The 12,465-nt window shown below is 38.9% G+C and overlaps 1 pseudogene; it reads left to right on the forward strand.

Annotated features, from left to right (window-relative positions):
• Positions 1-5,999: 5,999 nt before the first annotated feature.
• Positions 6,000-6,923, forward strand: LOC118569446 (annotated as a pseudogene).
• The last annotated feature ends 5,542 nt before the right edge of the window (positions 6,924-12,465 follow it).

Below are 12,465 nucleotides of genomic sequence, written 5' to 3' on the forward strand. Positions count from 1 at the left end.
GAGGAAATTTCCTCATTATTTAAAGGTACTACAATTTCTGCTGGGTCCATTCCTGACAATGTTTTAATTTTCCTTTTAGAATCAAATAGAGATCTTTTCTACATAAGTCTTTAACTTCTTACTCAGTTTACATGTTAGAAGTATCCATTCCAATATAAAACCTTCCCTCTGCATCAAAATCCCTGTGAGGAGGTGTCTAGAGGTAAATATGGCTAGAATGCAGTTAAGTTCTAGATTCACACAATCTATATATGCTTCTTGTATTTTCTTTTCTGTAAGAGTCAATTCCTTCTCAGCTTCATCTGATAACTTTCTTGGATTATTTAAATCCATTCTCCATTTTAGGGCATTAGCCAAATTTACAAGCCCATCTTTACATATTCCAATGATAGCCTGTATGTTGGAAATGCTTCTTAACAATTATTGAACATCATTAAGAGTACAAAATTAATCTCTCCTGAGTTGGACCTTTTGGAGTCTATTTTTTGTAGATCTATTTTATATCATAAGTAATTAGTAGAATTTACTCTTCATATTTTTTTTAGGAATAATTTGTAATTTTCAGTAAAGCAAAACTTTTCATACTTCTTCAAACATGTTTTCTAAGGTAGCTAACTTTGGATCAACTAATAAGATATAATCCATAAAATGGTAAATTGTAGGTTGTACAATTTTTGCATGAATTATTTCCAATAGTTTTTTACACAAGATATTGGCACAGGGTAGGGCTATTTAACATTCACTGTAGGAGCATCTTCCATTGATATCTCTTGACAAGCTGGGAATTATAACTAGATACTGTGAAGGCAAATTTTTCTCTATACTTTCCTTATAAAAGTATGGTAAAGAAACAATATTTTAGGTCAATAAATATAATAGGCTATTCTTTAGGTAACAGAGAAGGCAAGGGCATCCCATTATTTATGGAGCCCATAGGCTGAATTACTTTACTTATGGATCTCAGATCTGTCAGCATTCTCCATTTACCAGATTTCTTTTTAATAAAAAATACAAGAGAATTCCAAGAGCTAGCAGATTCTTCAATGTGTTGAGCATTTAACTGCCCCTGAATCAGTTGTTCTAAAGGTTGTAGTTTCTCTTGTGTCATAGGACATTCTCCAACCCACAAAGGTTTATCAGTTAGCTTTGGTGATATTTTACCCCAATAAAGTTTATCTGAGGATCAGAGGAAAAAGCCAGCCACTGTAGTAAACATAGAGTTCAGGCAATGTTAGCACATGCCTTTAATCCTGTCACTCAGAAGGCAGAAATATGTCTGGATCTCAGTGAGTTTAAGGCAACACTGGGAATAGAGCTAGGTGTGGTACATACCTTTAATCCCAGTACTAACCATAAAGGTCTGGAGGTCTGTGCTGACAGATAGTAAGTAACAGAGCTGGACAGGAAATGGAAGTGATATAGCTGGGCAGAGAGAAAATGAAATGGTAGAACAGAAAGGCATATAGGCTTGGGTATACAAGAAGTATGTCTCTTTGGCTGAGGATCTTTAAGTGGTGAGAACATGGCTGGCTTCTTTCTGCTTTTCTCATCTCTCAGTTTTAACCCCAATATCTGGCTCTGGGATTTTTATTAATAAGACCATTTAACACTTCATCTGAAAGCCATTTTAAAGGTAGGGCTGTTGGTACTTCTGAAAGTTTAACGCCAGTTGTGCTCTGTTTATGTACAGCCTGAATGTTTGGTGGCTGTCCTTTATTCTATCTTATAATATTATCCCCAGAAATAGGAATTGGTATGTATTCCACTTCTGAGATTGGAGGAATTTTAATCTGGGTATTCCACTGCTGTAACAGATTTTTTACACAAAGATTCACTGCTACATTTGTCACATATGGCTTCAGCCTTGCTCTCTGTCCTTCTGGCCCTATGCGCCCAACCTATTTCGAACTTTGTTTTATCTGAGAAAATGGACATCTACCTCTTGAAGAGGCCAAATCAGATGCCATGATTTTGGTGTAATTATAGTCACATCTGTACCTATGTATACCAGGACTTTCAGAACAATACCATTAATTCATACTCTAAACTTTGGTCTTTGTTCATTTATGTAAATCTGCCAAAATATTCATTTTATGGTGTTTTTTGGAATTTTTCATTCAACTATCAGAGCCATTCTATCACCCAGTTCAGTACCATTCTTTGCATTAGACACTGGCTTATTTAATGATCCTGGAGAGGAATTTCCTCCATAGTGACTGGAAATGTTTGGGGCCATGTTCAATTTGGGGGCCTGTGAGAGTTCCCCCAAGGTGTTTGCCACAGGTGAAGGGTTGCTTTGCTTTTCTATTGTCGATCTGCATTCATTGGTCCAGTGTTGGCCATTTGGGTTATTTCTAGAAGAAGCATTGCTGGGAGCACCCTGTGTACAATTTCTTCTCATATGACCTGGTGTACCACAATTAAAACATTTGGTACCTTGAAGTCTCCTTTCAGCTCTGGAAATTTTGTCTCCTATTCAAGACTCATTACCATAGTTAAGAGACTCAACACCATTTGTATGTTGACTCCATTCTTCCATAGGTACTCATCTGACCTTTAAATGTGTAAGTATCCTTTTGCATTCTGTATTAGCGTTATCAAAAGCCAAGGACTGAGATAATACTTGTCTTAATCTTTGATCTGACACTGCCTTGTTTACATCCATGTTCAGCCTTTGGAAAAAGTCAGTAAACAGTTCTTTTGGCCCTTGGAAAACCTTTGTATATAGCTCCATTGTTTTTTCTGGTTCTGAGATTTTTTTCCCCAAGCATTTAAAGCTGCTATACAGCATAGGGATAATGTATGCTCATCAAAGGTAGCTTGTACATTTATATCAGTGAAACATCCCTCACCAAGAATTTGATCTTGGAAGATCTCAAAAACTCTGATCTTTCTGTGTTGTTCAAGGGTTTTAGCTGCTTCTTTCAACCAGCTATTCCATTGTAACTGCTTCCTGTATTCTAAGACAGCTGGGATTAACTGCTTCCAGTCATCTGGTATGATTCTATTTATAGAAGACCACGAATTTAACATCTTTTACATATGTTGAATGTGTACCATAGGTGACCACTGCTTCATTAATGTTTTTTAAATCTCTCATATGAATTGGTTGCCATATATATTGCACATAGGCCTCAAGACGTTAATCATCTGCTGGCTTTTCATGGATGGTAATAGGATAAGCCATTGCAGAAGAGCCACCTAGCAATATTAAGACTTGCATGACTTTGTCCTACTACTTACTAGTTTCTTTGTTTTCTTTACTGAGAGACTCTTCCAGATCTTGAAATCAATTAACTACTGCCATTTGCAGCATTTGAACCTCCTCTGTTGTAAAGGATTCTAGAGATTCATGGAATCATACAATTTTTTTTATGTTCATCTAAAACATAGGATTCCATAGACTTTCTTCTATCAATTAGTAATGATCTTTCCTCCTTAAAAATTTCCTGACTGGCATTAAGATTGCTCTGAAGAGTTGTTTTTTTTTTTTATCTATTAAGTATTCATATTTATTATCAATAGAATTAAATCTGGTTGTCCAGTTATTATTAACGGACTGAAGTTCTTGTGGTAAGTTAGCAGATTCCAAAGAAGGAATCCTTCTAATTTAGTCTTCATTACTACCTTGTAAAGCCTGTATCAGTCCCATTAATGTCTCATTTTTGCCATTGTTATTAATCCAGTTTTTCTATGATATGATGTGAACCACTATGCTAATTGTCATTATAGCGAACATTATGTACTTCCTAGGTACTTCCTAGGAAGGTTGTATATGTCCTGTAAAATTTCATTCATAGTGCAAACAACAAAGTTTTTAAATTCCTGAGATGTGATATTTTGCCATTTTTTAGAAATATTCAATTGTAATGAAAAAAATTATTAATTCGTTTTTTATTAATCAGTTTTAGGTGTAAAGTTATCGAATAATTTTACCTGGAGAGCTGGTGTCCCTGTTCTGACAATGGTTATTGGATGTAGTAGCAATGTTTAGCCAGCAGGTGGCGGAAGTGTAGATCTAAAGCAATTTCTGAAGTGTGTCTGGAAGACCTTCACCTATGTTGGGCTTAAACAGCTACCACACAAGTTTAACAAAGAAGTAGCTACATGTTGGTGGAGGTGCTGTGGAGCCAGCTGTATGTGTATGGCATGCATGAAATGGGAGTGGAAGCCAGCAGACAGTGGAAAGTGGTGTGCTTGGGGGGAAGGGGCAGCAGCTGCTGGCGGATGGGCACCTGCAGTGTGTTGGTGAACCCGAGCACCTGAGGTGCAGCAGGAAAGGCTGTGCAGTGGTGGATGCTGGCAAGCAGCAGCAGCTGTGGGCGGGTGTTCCCTCACTGTCACACTCACACTCACACACACCAGGAAAAAGCAGTGGTGCAGTTTGGGTACTCAACAGCATGTATGCAAGGGCGCTCATGGTTTGAAAGCAGAGATCTGAGCTGCAGCTGGTTCCCTGCATATTGTGCGGGCTGCTCACAGAGTTTGTAGGCAGGATCCATGGAAGCTATCTGTGTGGGTAAAAGGCCATGGATAGACCACCCACACACCCACGTGAGAGCACCACATAAAGTAAGAAATCCAGGGAGTCTGTTTAATGAGCAAAGAAATTTATTAATGAATAACTCAATATAGCATGGGTATTTATCATAGGGTTTGGGAAAGCTGAGCTGTGTCCCATGCTGATCTGCCTGGTCATTCTCAGCATCCAAATCACAAGCCAGAAAAGAAAGCACCATGTATGTGCATCCCAGGTCCTAAGTATGCCGGCCACACCCTAGGGGCATGTACTTAAAGGCCATAGGCAGGTGTAACAGTTACCTGATGCCTCACTAGCGGCAGTGCTTTATTGGTGGAATTATTAAGGCCACTCCACGTAGTTAAAAGGGAAGTTTATTTTGTGGGGTAACTTACAAATGAAGGGGTAGGTCGCAGAGTCTGGCAAGGTAGAGGGTAGTCCGGCGGCGGCGTTCTCTGGAGAACTCTGCTCGGTCCACCTCTCGCGTCCGGCGTCCCGGAACCAAGAGAGTGAGTTCTTCCCGATCCTTCGTCTTCTGCTTCCTCCTCTGCCCCGCCTTGTGGGTGTGACCATTACCGAAGCCTCAGTGGGGGTTGGAACTTCCAGGCCAATGCTGGGATGCCTATCCACTACAGTGCTTCAAGGTCAAAGTTAGAACAGCTGCCTACTACAATCAGACTTACTCTAGTGCCTGCAAGGCAAGCACTTTCCAGCTGAGCCATCTCTCCAGCCTGCCTTTTACCACTCATACTAAAGATCTGAGTTCACTCTACTTTTCTGAGGCAGATGGACATTTGGATGGTGGTAAGTTTCCTTTTTTTTTTTTTAAATTTAAATGCAAAAACTCAGAAACGTCATGACATCTTCATTTTACCATTTAAAGCTGATGTTTAGTTTAAATTGGAGATGAGGGGACCCCAAGGAATAGGGGGAGAAAAGACTGTAAGAGTAGAGGGGGTTGGGGATAAACAGGAGCACATGGCTCACCGAATCAACAAAGCAGGGCTTATAGGGACTTCCATAGACTGAAGCGACAAGTGTGGGACCTGCAAAGGGTCCACACCAGGTCCTCTGTTGTATATGTCGTGGCTGTTTGGTTTGTGCTTTTGTGGGACTCCCTAAGAGTGGGGATAGAGTATATCTGACTCTTCTGCCTGCTCTTGAGACCCTTTTCCTCCTTTTGGATTGGCTTGTCCACCCTCAATATAAGGGCTTTTGCCTTGTCTTATTTTATCTCATTTTGTCCTGTTCAGTTGTTGTCTCTTGGAGGCCTGCTCTTTTCTGAAGAGGAAACAGAGGGGAAGTTGATCTAGGGGAAAAGGGAGGTTGGAGGAACCTGGTAGGGGTGGAGGAATGGGAAACTGTGGTCAGGGTGTACTAAATGGGAGAATTTATTTTCAATAATAAATAAATAAATAGGAAAAGAGCATGCAGAAGGTCCCGGCTTTGGTGCCCACCACATTGCAGCCAACTCTCTGCCATGCTGGTTGCCTGATCAGAGATACAGTCCACCTCTCAGCAAGGTGCAGAGCCACTGCAGCAGAGGGAGCTACAGTACCTGGAGCAGGTGGAGCACATTATGTGCTGCAGTTTCAAGAAGGAGGACCGCACAGGCACTGGCACCTTGTCGGTGTTCAGCATGCAAGCTTGATACATACAGCCTGAGAGATGAATTTCCTCTGCTCACAATCAACCCGGTGTTCTGGAAGGGTGTTTTTGAGGAGATGCTGTGGTTTATCTGGGGATCCACAAATGCTAAAGAACTGTCCTCCAAGAAAGTAAGAATATGGGATGTGAACGGATCCCGAGATTTTTCTGGACAGCCTGGGATTTTCTGCAGGACAAGGAGGGGACCTGAGCCCAGTTTGTGGTTTCCAGTGGAGACATTTTGGAGCAGACCACAAAGATAAAGATTCAGATTACTCGGGACAAGGAGTAGACCAGATGCAAAAAGTGTGACACCATCAAAACCAACCCTGATGACAGAAGAATCATCATGTGTGCCAGGAACCCAAAAGATCTTCCTGTGATGGCACTGCTTCCTTGCCATGTCCACTGTCAATTCTATGTGGTGAATGGGGAGCTGTCTTGCCAGTTTTAGAAGAGGCCAGGAGATATGGGCCTGGGCGTGCCCTTTAACATTGCCAGCTATGCCCTGCTATCTACATGATTGAGCACACCACAGGCCTGAAGCCAGGTGATTTCGTCCATACTTTGGGAGATGCACATATTTACCTGAATCATGTCCAAGCCACTGAAAATTCAGCTTCAGTGAGAGCCAAGACATTTCCCAAAATTCAAAATCCTTTGAAAAGTTGAGACAATTGATGATTACAAAGTTGAAGACTTTCAGATTGAAGATTATAATCCACATTCAATGATTAAAATGGAAATGGCTATTTAGAGCTCTTTCAAAGATGCTGAGAATATCACCAGATGTTAGGGTTTGAGCCTGATGCCTAGGGTAATATTAAGTTTTTCTCTAAAGGAAAATAAACTGAATCAAAACTTTGAGAGTGATCTATCTATCTGTATCTATCATCACTGGCATTTAGAACTGTCTTTCCTTTAGTGTTCACTGAGGTACATAAAAAGGCTGAGATTACATACTCAGCAAAAACAACCAGGCATTTATTTATGTCTATATGAAGATGGCTGGTGAGATTCAGATTATATTATTCCTCTAAACTTGAAATGTGTTACAATGTTTATTTATAAATGTTTTATATGCTGTAGTAATAAAGAACTGTTTTGCATTTGTCAGTTTAAAAATAATAATAATAATAATAAGTTGACACTTTATACTTTTTTGGAAGCCAATCTTTTCACCTCTCACTATTATCATTAATATTTTCTTAATTATTTTCCAAGCCTAAGAAACTAATCGTTTTATGTTACAGTACCCAGCAGGTAGAGCAGATACATTTTTTCTGGATATGATATTATCACAGCGATATGCTGAAAGCAAACTCTTATGTGTACTAAGATAGATCATGTTCTGCCAGTTAGAGTCATATCTCAGCTTGAAAAGTACCTGGAGACCAGTGGCTTGCACCATTGTATGGCATTTCAGAGGGAACAGGGTCCTAGACTGCCCTCACTTCCTGCTTTCTGGACTCTGAGAGATACTCAGAACCTGCTAGAATTGTGTAAAAACTCTTCATATTCTGCTTATTAGATGAAAGTACAAAGGACAGTGGAGGGAGTTCCTCTGAAGTAGTTTTACCAGAAGAAAAGTCGACTAAAGCAAGAGATGAAAAAAGCCTCTACTTACTTCTAACCCTGGCTGGTCTAAAACTTCCTATGTAGACCTGGCTGGCTCCAAACTCACAGAAATCCACCTATTTCTGCCTCATGAGTGCTGGAATTAACGGGATGAGACACATTGGTATTTTAAAAAGTGATCCTTCTCACTAAGTTCCCTTAAATCCTAAAAGATTCTTAGTATTTGAAGAGGTTTTCAGTTAGCCCTGCTGACTCTTTTAATATAGTATCGTCAATGTGTCTCATTTGATATTTGAAACTGTTTTTTTTAGTTATATAGTCAAATCATGAGACATAATCACAATACATGAGAGAGGATAAAGTGGATATAGATACAAAAGAATACAAATGCTGCCCTCAACAGGTTCATATGCATCTACTGATTCATCAGAATTGCTTATGTAAGGGGTCCTTAATTTAATTAAATGATTTGGATTAATTAACTTCCAACCACTGATCTTGAATAATAATGAGAAAGCAGACTTACAATGCTCAGATCCATGTGAAATTAATTCAAAATCTGTATATTGATAGTTTTTTTCTTCAAATTCTATTAAATTTTCTTCAAATTTCTATCAAATTCTTCCCAATAAATTGCTCTGATAGAAATCATTAATACAAGATTGGTTGTTCCCATGAACAACTATACAGCATATTTGATGTCTAATGATAGATTTGCAGAGAAACCTGTAGACAATTTTTCATTACTGGTATTTAGTAAACTATACAATATACAGAATCCAGATATTATAGTACCATGTGATATCATGATAGAGACCAATTTGTAGGAGAAAGGGAGATAAACAATTTTTTCAGATTTTAACCTCAGAATTTAAAGAATCTGATAATGCGAATTTGCAAGGGTGATACATGAAGCTCATATCCATGTGCTAATTTATTTATTTTTTTTATTTTTATACACTCATTGATCTTGTATAAGGTACCAGATACTTTGTCAGTCACTGGAGATTAAAAAAAAAAAAAAAAGATGAGAAAGTTATTGTCCTTGGTAGGTGACAGGTTATAAGGGGAGGAAAGCTTTGAGAAGAATCATGTACAATATGGTGATTTATGACCAACATAGAAAATTGTTAAGGGTGCAGAGAGTATACAAAGGTAAGACGTGGGAGGTGATATTACTTAGTTGAGGAGGATGCATGTCAGGAAAGGTTGCAGAGATGGTCATGCTTGGATAGGATGCTGAAAACCCTAAGCAAGATTCTACATCAATCTTGTCCTGAGCAGCAGAATACAGGAGAACCATTTCAGACCAGACCCAGAGAGCATCATGACCACAGCAATGACTAATCTAGACATAAGAATTCACAGCGGAAAGTCAGAGTGTTCCCTTCCTCCAGAAACATACAGCTAGACAAGCTGAACCATGGTAGTCATTTTATGTGGCTGGAAATCAGACACACAGAAGAGATTCAATATCAAAATCTTCATGTTCACACATTGCCAATCTTTACATGCTGAAAGGGTTTGTGAAATTAGTGTAAATGTTTGTTTCCATTAAAAAGCAAGAAATGTAACCTATATACAAAACAGAGTTTTAGGTCTTTCCATAAATATCATGAAATATTTAGCAGACTCCAGTAAATAGGGAATATGTTATTTTAACCTTAGTGAAACTATACCACCTATAATCAGAGTCATGATAATTTGCTTACCATCTGGATACATACTTTACCTTGAATTGCAATATTTTGTGTTAAATTTTTTAATCAATAGAAAAGCCGATATTGCTTAAAATTGTGCAAAATACTTGGCTCTCATCCCCTTCTCATTTGAAGAAAGTGTGAATCACTCAACAGAAGTGCACATCCTTGTATCTTCACTTTCTTCAAAACAGAAACAGAAAAATCTAAGACTGTAGCAAGCAGAAAAGTATGCTGCATCAGCAATGCACATAAGGACATGGAGAATGTGTTTTGTAACACCTATGTACATATTGATAAGAATGTACAGCCACTGTTCTAACACAGATTTAATCCAGGGTATCATTATTGTTAGAGAACACGAAATGGAAAGGATAGCATACTGGAAAATCCAGCACTAAGGAGGCTGAAACAGGAGCATTGGGGGTATGAAGGCATGCCTGTATTACATAGTGAGTTCCAGGCCAGCATGAGCCAAAAAATAGACCTTATCTGAACACGAGAAAAAGAAATTAAGAGGGAAATTTTGTACAATGCGTATTTTGGCTCTCTCTTTTTAAAATGTATACAGTTTTGACACACCAATCTATTTCAATAAACTAGACTGTAAAGGATTTAAAACCACCATCTCTTTGTGTAACTTCACTTACTGGTTTCTGCAACTAAATTTGAGGTATCTCTAAAGGGAAATAGGGAAGGTATTGTATTCTGCTTGACGTGTGGTATTTTTGAAGGGTCAAACTGTAGGTCTGCATAATCTTAGGCACCTGGTCTCTGACAACAAAGCCATGATAGTCTTTCTAGTGAATGGTCTTGAGCAGCTAGAAAGCCTCAGGTAAACAATGTACCTTAGCACATTGCACCTTCCATAAACTGGAACCTCAAATGCATTAGGCAAGCAAATCAACTCTACAGCTAGATGGTGACACAGCAGAAACCGCCAATGGCATTTGTCATTGTGATAACTTCTTAGATAAAGTATCAAACCCACAAGCCATGAAGGAAATAAGTGATGAACTATGCTTTCTTAAAATTGAAAACTTCTCTGTGAAAGACATTCCCAAAAAATGAGAGGACTAAGAACAGAGTGGGAGAGAATACTTAGGAAATATATCCAGTGAAGGATTATAACCTAAAATGAATAAATGACACTGAAGGTAACCTAGTTAGAAAATGGGCAATATGATACACCATACCAAGGAAGATAAAAGGATAGCACAATATCATGTCATTGGAAAACTGCAAGTTAAATCAGCTTATATCCACACAAAAACCTGCACCTGGAAACCCACAATAGTTTTGCTCATTGTTACTGAGCATTCCCTCAGCAGGTAAATGGATAGCTAAGTAGAAGTCCTCCCAAGCAAGGAATATTATTCCCTTTTGTGGACATTATATAGTATATTGTCTTATCTTTCTCCTAGAGGCCACCAGTACAAAATAGTTTCTAAATCAGTCTCCCTGGCATAGCTTTATTAAACATTTTCTACGAATGTTCTACTGTTCAAGAGAACAAGTTTAGAATGTCACCTCTTCTACACTCTCTTTTTTGACTATCTATCTTCACTTTTGGTGCCAGTGATTTTACTAATATGATTGGCATCTGTTCTGCGATGTCATGAACGTCTCCTGGTTTGCCTGTATGATGTTCAGGAAAATGTGCGTGCATATAAATTTAAAAATAATTCAGTTTTGATATTTTAAATTATGTGTATGGGGGGATATGCACATGAGTGTGGGTGCCCATAGAAGTCAGAGGTGGTGGGTCCCCCAAAGATGAAGCTATTGGGAGCTGGGAGCCGCCTGAAGTGGGTTTTGGGAGACAAACTCTAGGTCTCTGGAAGGATAGTGTCTTAGTTAAACTTTCTATTACTACAATGAAACACCATGACCAAAAAGGAAGTTGGAGAGCAAAGAGTTTATTTGGGTTACACCTTCATATTGTTCAAATAAGTCTGGACAGGAACTCAAAGAGGACAGGAACCTGGAGACAGGAGCTGACACAGAGGCCATGGAAGGGTGCTGTTTGCTGGCTTGCTCCCTCTGGCTTGCTTCACCTGTTTTCTTATAGAACCCAAGACCAACATCCCAGAGATGGCATCACCCACAATGAAGCAGTCCCTCCCCTATCAATCACTAATTAAGAACAACCCAATCTTATGGGGGCATTTTCTTAATTGAAGTTCCCTCATCTCAGATAACTTTAGCTAATACCAAGTTGACATAACACTGGCCAACACAAGCTGTAAATACTCTTCACTGCTGAGCCATCTCTCCAGACCCCATGTGTACATGGTTTTAGGGTACAGAACACTTTCTAGAAGGTTCAGGCTGCTAACTTTCCCTTTACAGTCCACATTATAAATATTGTACCAGTTAAACCGTTTGTAAGCTTCAAAGAAAAACAGTGTTCTTTCACTCATTCAGAAAAACTCTAACCACATTTAATTTTTGTTTTATAAATAGACATTGTGATGTTCTTGTACACACTATTTCCTGGGGGTTTTCATCCCCCTTTATACCACTGACATAAAAGAATGACCAAACCTCCTCCAGGTGTGATATGTCTTGACCCTGTACTTCTTCATTCCTCAGCCTCTTAGACTTTTGAACAACCTGTTATTCCGGGAGCTGTTTTCAGTATAAGCCTATAGCCAATCTGTCAGCTGGCATTCTCATTTTACCCTATCTGTCCTTCCCTCTTTGTGTCCTGAGTCTCAGGATAGTTTCTTCTTTTTTTTTTTCTGCATATACCAATTCTAAAGATGTTGCTATTTTCTCTTAAGAAGACCCAGTTCCTTTTACAACTTTGTGAGTAATTGTGCTTCTGTATTTCAACATTTCCTTTTCAATCTTGAGTTCACCACTTGAGTTCAACACTGTCCATGTTCTCATGCTTTGTTTTTCACTTTCCTCTCTCCTGTTGCCCCTGTACTTTGGTTGAGTGTTTCAGGCAACAATGAAGAGATCGATTTGTACTGTCCCTGTTCTTCACCATGTTTTTGCCTAGAGGAAAGAGAA

The sequence above is a fragment of the Onychomys torridus genome, chromosome 18 (assembly GCF_903995425.1).
Source record: "Onychomys torridus chromosome 18, mOncTor1.1, whole genome shotgun sequence".
NCBI classification, from domain to species: Eukaryota; Metazoa; Chordata; class Mammalia; order Rodentia; family Cricetidae; genus Onychomys; species Onychomys torridus.